The sequence below is a fragment of the Pomacea canaliculata genome, linkage group LG12 (assembly GCF_003073045.1).
Source record: "Pomacea canaliculata isolate SZHN2017 linkage group LG12, ASM307304v1, whole genome shotgun sequence".
NCBI lineage: Eukaryota > Metazoa > Mollusca > Gastropoda > Architaenioglossa > Ampullariidae > Pomacea > Pomacea canaliculata.
In genome coordinates, this window is record NC_037601.1 from 16118249 (window position 1) to 16125750 (window position 7502).

Genomic DNA, 7502 nt, shown 5'->3' on the forward strand with positions numbered 1-7502 from the left:
CTTTGAAAATATTATTTTCCAGGGTAATTGAACCCCCATTTTATTTTCCCACTTTTCACAACATTTGGGCCTGATTGTACTTTCTGTCAATATTTCGTAATAATATTTGGAACCTTTCTTTATAGAATTAATTAATTTCTTGTGCAGTGTTGTTCCTAATTGTAATGCCCACTGACTGTATAAATTTTTTAATTATTTTTGCACAGCCCATGTACGTAACTATATCTATTGTTGTTCCATACTTGGCATTAATTCCATCCAGGGACAGAAGTACACCAGATTCATTATAAAAATGTTGAATTCTATATAACCCTTTACTAACCCAGTTTTTAAAGAAAATAACATTCTTGCCAAGCTGAAATCTACTGTTTAAATGTATTGGTTCTGCCATCACCTCCTCTAATGTTTCTGGCTTGACATAATAATAGAATTCCCCATAAGCATTTAATACATCTTTCCAGAATTTATTTTTATGTTGTGTGTCAAAGTACACATTTGGGCCATATTTATCAATATCTACGAGTTTTGGGTATGTCTTTATCACTACATCTTTCCATTTATGTTCAGTGACATTTAGCTTTTTAATCCACATCAGCTTTAGCGCTTTTATATATTGATAAATGTTGGGTATACTTAAGCCCCCATTACGAACAGTTTTCACTACAACTTTCCTGTTTATTCGATCAGGTTTTCCATCCCACACAAAGTTAAAGCATTGCTTTTGGAGTTCTTGTATATCTTGGATAGGGGATTGGGTAGCAGTATCCATAAATAAATTAATTTTGATAGTATTAATGATTTTAATACAGCCACTCTTCCCATTGGAGTAATAACTCGTTTAAGCCAGGATTTCATTAAATTCCTTGTTTCAATATATTTTTCCTTAAAGTTTAGAGTGTAACATGTTTCTAACTTTAGTGCTTAGCCATATCCCTAATATTTAAATTCTGATGGATCCATTTAAACTTCAGGTGTGGGGCATATTTTATGGGTGAATTTTTTCTATTCCTAGCCAGAATAGCTTCTGTTTTTTCAAAATTTATCTGTAGTCCTGACATTCTAGTGTATTTATTTAATGTAATCAAAGTGTTATTAAACGATACTTCATCGCCCTCCATAAAGATTGTGTGTCATCGGCAAACTGTAATATTTTATGTTCTTTTTCATTTATTATAATACCTCTTATATTAACATTCTTCCTTATCATTACTGCTAGGACTTCAGCACAAAGTATGAATAGGTACGGTGATATTGGATCCCTTGCCTACATCCACGTTTTATTTCAAACCAATCTGATAGTCTTCCATTAACCATAACCGCTGACTTAATGTTTTGGTAGAATGTTTTTATCCAGTTACAGATATCAGTCCCAAATCCAAGTGTCCTTAATACTTTGTGCATAAAGGACCAGTCTATGGTATCGAACGCTTTCTCATAATCCAAACTAAGCAATAAACCTGGTAGATTTTTGTGGTCAAGGTAAACTATCAGGTCATATATGAATCTAATATTGTCCCCAATGTATCTATTAGCCATAAATCCTGTTTGGTCATCCGCGACCAGTAATGGAATACTTTTTAATACGCGTGGCTATACATTTTGAACCTATTTTTATAGACTACATTTAAGAGCGATATCGGCCGCCAGTTTTTAATAATTCTCTAGCCTTGTCACCCTTAGGTATACAAGTAATGAGTCCTTCCTTCTGAGGATGTGAAAGTTCCCCATCTCTGAAGGCCTCGTTAAGTGACCTTATGATAAATGACCCTAATTTCTTCCAAAAAAACTTAAAAAAATTCTGCTGTAAACCCATCTGTTCTGGACTTTTCCCATTTTTCATACTCTTAAGGGCATTTCCTGCTTCTTCTATGGTGATTCTCCTTCCAGAGTTTCTGCCACCATGACGGGCAATTTAGGAATATCATTAACTAACTCATCTATTTCACACTGTTCTATTTCTCTCTTTTGATAAAGTTTTTCCAAAAAATAATTTAGTTTCAGTCCTTATTTCCTCTGCATCTGTAATACAACTTCCATCATCTTTAATAAGTTTCATAATTCTTTTATTTACATAGTTTTCTTTCTCTAGGCTACAAAAGTATTTATTAATTTTTTCTCCCTCTGCCAACCATTTTGCCTTTGCCCGTACTATGATCCCCTCCATTTTTCTTTCTCTAAGGGATCTCAGTTCTATTTCTTTTTCCTCCAACATTTTCAAAACTGAGTTATTTTTTTTGTTCATTTTCTAGCACTTTAATTCCTTTTCTAAATTTCTTTCTAACTCAGATGCTTTTTTTTTTTTTCATTGTTGAGTAGGCTATACTTTTCCCTCTAATTTCCATAAGTAGTACATCTAGAAACAATTTATCTGATATTGTTAATTGTAGGTCTTGGTCTGTAACTTTAGATAAGCTGTTTCTATTATAAGGGAGTGCAGCATATTGTTTCTACAACTCTGTCAATGGTCTCATGTACTTCCTTTACATAGTAAGTTTCCTTTAGGAGAGAGGAATTAAATTTCCATAAAGTGTGAGGTATTATTTTATCCCCAAACTGGAGAGTAAGAGTAATCATTGAGTGGTCTGATCTATATCCAAATTCGATATCTGCCTCAGCTACTATTGAAGTAAAGATTCTGAAATAAGAAAAAAGTCCAGCCTACTTTGTTGTAAAGGGTTGGATCTTTTCCAGGTGTATTGCTTTATTTCTGGGTTCAAATATCTCCATATATCTATTAGTTCTAAATCGTCTATTAAAGTTTCTACCCTTACGCAGGCTTTCGGATTATTTTATGTTTGTAATTATGGTAATCTATGTTAGGGTCCATAACTAGATTCCAATCACCCCCTATTATTACTTACTAATCTGCGTATCTTGAATTAAGTGTTCTAGTTTCACATAAAATTCCGGTTATCTTTATTTGGTCCATAAATGTTGACTAATAATAGTTCTCCCATAGTTTCTATCATTGCCAAAATATAATCTCCTTTCTCATCTTTATACACTTATTAACTTTAAATTCAAAATTATTTTTAAATAAATTCCAACACCTCTAGATGAGGTATTGTTGGATGCAAAAAGGCAGGTGTACCCCCATTCAGATCTAATATACCTTTCTTGTTTAGGGTCAAAGTGTGTATCTTGTAGGAAATATATTGAATAATTTTTTTGTCTAATATAGTTAAATACATCTTTTCTTTCTGTAGGTTACCCAGTCCCTGACAATTACTGAGCAAATCTTAATGCTTGTCATTTTTTAATTTTGTTTCTAGCAGCAATACAGTTGTCATATTATACCATTTTATTGCTAACAGTCTCTCTACTCTTGGTCTGACTATTAACTGTAAACAAAGAACAATGCATTTTGTGTCAAAAAGCAAAACTAGGTATGACACATGTGGACAGAAGTAGACACAGTACAAAAGAGCGAAAGAAAAGTAACAAGGACATAAGCAAAGGTAAAAAACAAAAAGAGGCTGGCACGGTGGCGCAGCAAGGCCACAGCATTTTGCCATGAGCGGTATTCACCGATGTATTGATGTCGATGATGCATATTGTTACAGAAAGGGATGACATAAAAGTCCCACTGTGCATCTATGTTTACGTCGGTGAGCTTTTTGCTGTGCATAAGCGCTACCTTTATTTACGGCTGCGTATTTTTTCTTGATGCGAGTACATGGCCGGGGGGAAAGAAAGCACATTCGATTCTAAGTAGTAAGAATTCGTGCAGTTAGAATTTAAATGCGCTAATAACTGTCTCTTACTTTTTTATTTAATAGAGAGAATCTCAAAAGGTGGGTTATTTAAAAAAAAAAAAAAAAAAAAAAAAAAAGGTAACCCATCCTTGGCTCTGCGTATTCATACTAGCTTCTTCACTCCCTTATTAAGGTCTCAAAGAGTACAGAACATATATATATGAAAGTTACTTACCAGTACACACTGGTTTTGAGGGAAATCAAATATATCCATGAATTTTCAGTTTCTACATACCGAGTATCTACTGCTTTTTGTCATTAGTGTTTCACAATTACACAGGCGGGTTATCCAATGTTCTGCTTGTGTTTGCATATCAATGTTGCTCACATCACTTGCGGAAGGCTGCTGTTCCTTGTTAGAGTCATGCTGATGGAGGACCATATCTGTCTCTAACACAGGTTTCGGCGCATGTACCCAGGTAGTTGAAGGCGTCGAATAGGTGGTAGGGGAAAAGTGGGAACGTGACGGTGAGGCCCCATGACGGTCGTCCTCCATCCGTCCTGACCTCTGATGGTGTTGTCTTTGGTCTTGCTGCCGTCGTTGCTCCCCTGACGATATCTCTGTTGTCTATTTGGTTCCCTGCTTGGTCGCGTTGCTCTCTTGTAACCCCCACCAGTTTCTTCTCTATGGGGTTGGTGTCTCCGTTCTTGATTTCCATTATGGATAGGTCTATTAGTTTAACGAATAAACGACCTCCTGCCGCTGACCAGGCATCTAACACTCCATCGTGTTGCCGCAGACGATTTAGTCTTTGTACATTTAATTTAGTCAGGTCTTCTGTGATGACAACATTTGAGCCCTTAAGTCTATTTCTTGTTTTGATCACCTGATCTCTGTCCTTGCGCGACACGAATTTTATGATCACTGGTCGAGGTTTGTTTGTCGTCACTCTCCCCACTCGATGAAGTGTTGAAATTTTGGCACTATCAATATCTCTCAAACCAAGCACATTCTGAATCATATGCAGTATTTTTTTTTCACATTCTGCAGGTGTTCTTCTTTTCTGTCTCCCTGTATCCCGAACACACGTATGGATTCACGTCGTGAGTACTGTTCCAGCACGTTTGATTTGTTCCTTCTGCTCTGCACATTGTACTCTCAAACTTTGTGATTCTTCCTCCAAGCTGTTTACTTGGTTTTGCGTTTTTTTAGCAGATCGTTTTCAGTTCTTAATTCAAACAAAGTGCTTGTAAGAATTTCTATTTTTTTTTATCAATTTGCTCAGCAAGTGAACATCTGCTGTTTTCTATCAGTTGTTTCATCGAATCGGTCGTTTTCTGTAAGGCCTCGAGTCTTTCTACAATAGCAGCATGTCGCCTTGTTTGACGACAAAGGCCTGTGTAAGTAGCGTTTGTTGCCTGTCTCTAGACTGCGACGGCCTACCTTTTTTGGACTTACTATCCGATCTCTCACGAAGACGGCCTGTTCTCTCTTCTCCGTCCGTTATTTTGGAGCTTTCCATCGCACTTTCTTCAGAACTTGAAGCCTTCTTTCTTTTTTTGTCCTTTTGTTTCATTGAGGCCATAACCTGGCCCGTGTTCACCAAAGCTTAGAGTTGTTTACGAAGTCGGCAGAAGCAGAACTCACCACGTCTCACAATCAGTTATTCTTTTGTAACACAACGGGCGCAGAAACACAGCGGGCGCAGAAATCTTTCATTTGTACATTCCCTGATTCTTTTTTACTATTTTTTAAACATCTTCAACATCGATTGAAGCCGGTTTAGGGAAAATTTTTTCTCCCATACACAGGAGCTTGTCCGTCAGCCATGCTGAACATCGCTCACCTCCCCGTATCTTTGTTTTTGATTTTATGAGGGAGATGCCAATCTTTCTTCTGTCTTCATCTCGTTGACCTTCTGCTTGGTGGACTCGGGCCATTACTGGTATCTAAACTAAGAAAACAGTTTTGTTTGTACACAACACGGTCTGTCCTTCCGACACGTAGAAGTGCTTAGTTTCTTTGTATCCGTAGCACAGTTGTTTACAGTTCTGAGCACTAGAACTGTACCAAAACCCATTTCATGTCTTATAAGCAACGAATGAGATGAAAATAATAATTAAAGTACGTATACAGCGTTATTCAAAAGTCTAAGTTAGGCTCACCACTCTTTCAAGAAAAATCTACGTTCCATCACCATTCTCAATACACCACCCCACCACCACTTCATCCCCACGATTATCTCCCTTTAATAACGTTTAGGACCCTGAAACAGTCTGAACAACTAAATGAACAGTGACTAAATGTCCAGTGACTAAATGTCGGCAAACTGAGATCCCTAGAAATAAAAGGCTCTGTAGACTCTGTAACACCAATGATATAGAAGACGCTGAAAGACGGTAAACTGGGAGACAAATTTGAAATTATTAATCAAACATAAATAGGCAAAATCCAAAACCAAAGGCGAGGATGCGAATCAATGTGCGTTAATCAGATGTTTAAATACAAGCGGGACAACGATTGACTTTTCAGATGAAAGCAGGATGTAGGGTGACTCGCTGACATATTTTATGAGCGGAAATACATTTGTAATATATTAGCTGTTACAAACCATCCTCTCGCTTGTATGTGTGTGTGTGTGGGAGAGAGATTGTTTATAGATAGGAATTGTGTGAATGTACATGTATGTGTGTGTGTGAATCTTGAACACCAAGTGACAGCAGAATGATGAGCTCATTTACCTTCTTTTCAAGAAAACTATTCCTTGTCCCATTTGAAGTGAGCGATGATCCTATTTGAGCGCAGAGCGACGAAATCTGTGTCACATCCTGTCGTATCCGTGACCCCACTAACCTTTCAGACAGGTGCAAAAGTGTATCATGCGATCTTCACTATACACATGATGACCTTATAACCATTTCAACTGAGGTCATGGGTTAAAGACTGATCACATGTCGGTGACCTCAGATGTACACTATAGTCACGCCTTGCAACATGAAGGCACACTGTGTAGATTGTTAGACAAACACTTGGTCGTCTGCTACTCACCCAGTCAGTCACGCTTGTACTTGTACTGTCTATAAAAGTCTATGTCTACACTCTTCCAATATCGCATGGCATCATTCGAGCATGTGATACTCTTCGGGAAAGTGGTTAAAATATTAAATAACCCTATCTCTGGTGGGGAAGGAGGACATTGTCCACAGAAAATATATAAAGAAAATAAAGAAAAATTATTGCTTTCAATATCACATTTTATTTAAAAAAAACAAAACCAAGTGTACCATGGCAGAATAAATCAAACTGCCGACAACGAGTTGATAAGTAGCTGTTAGAAAGCTCCCTTTGAATCTTTGAACCTGACCACATTATTGTCGGCTGTCACCACACCCATCATCAATGTATCTACTTGAAGGTGACAGGTCATCCTCACGTGTTATTGCTTCACCGCAAACTTTGGAACCGGTACTCTGACAGTAGCTGGTCAGTTTGAAAACTGTTGTCTTGTGTCCGATTTCAAGCCAGTAGAACGCCAACATTTATTTTTGTTTTATTTTTTGAATGCCTCTTCCAGGTCCTGTCTATGTTTTATTTATGAAAAGAAGGAGGGGGGGATTGGTGTTTTACGCCGTGTCAGCAGCTGAGGCTATATTACGACAAGCAGCCAGCCCTGTAAACAGATGCCACGTGCAGAGAAAGAACAGCGTGCCCGAGACGAGAAATGAACTCTGGGCAGCCAACTTTCACTGTATTGGTGACAGGCGCTAACCATTGCGCCACCGGACCGCTGTTTATGAAAAGAAATG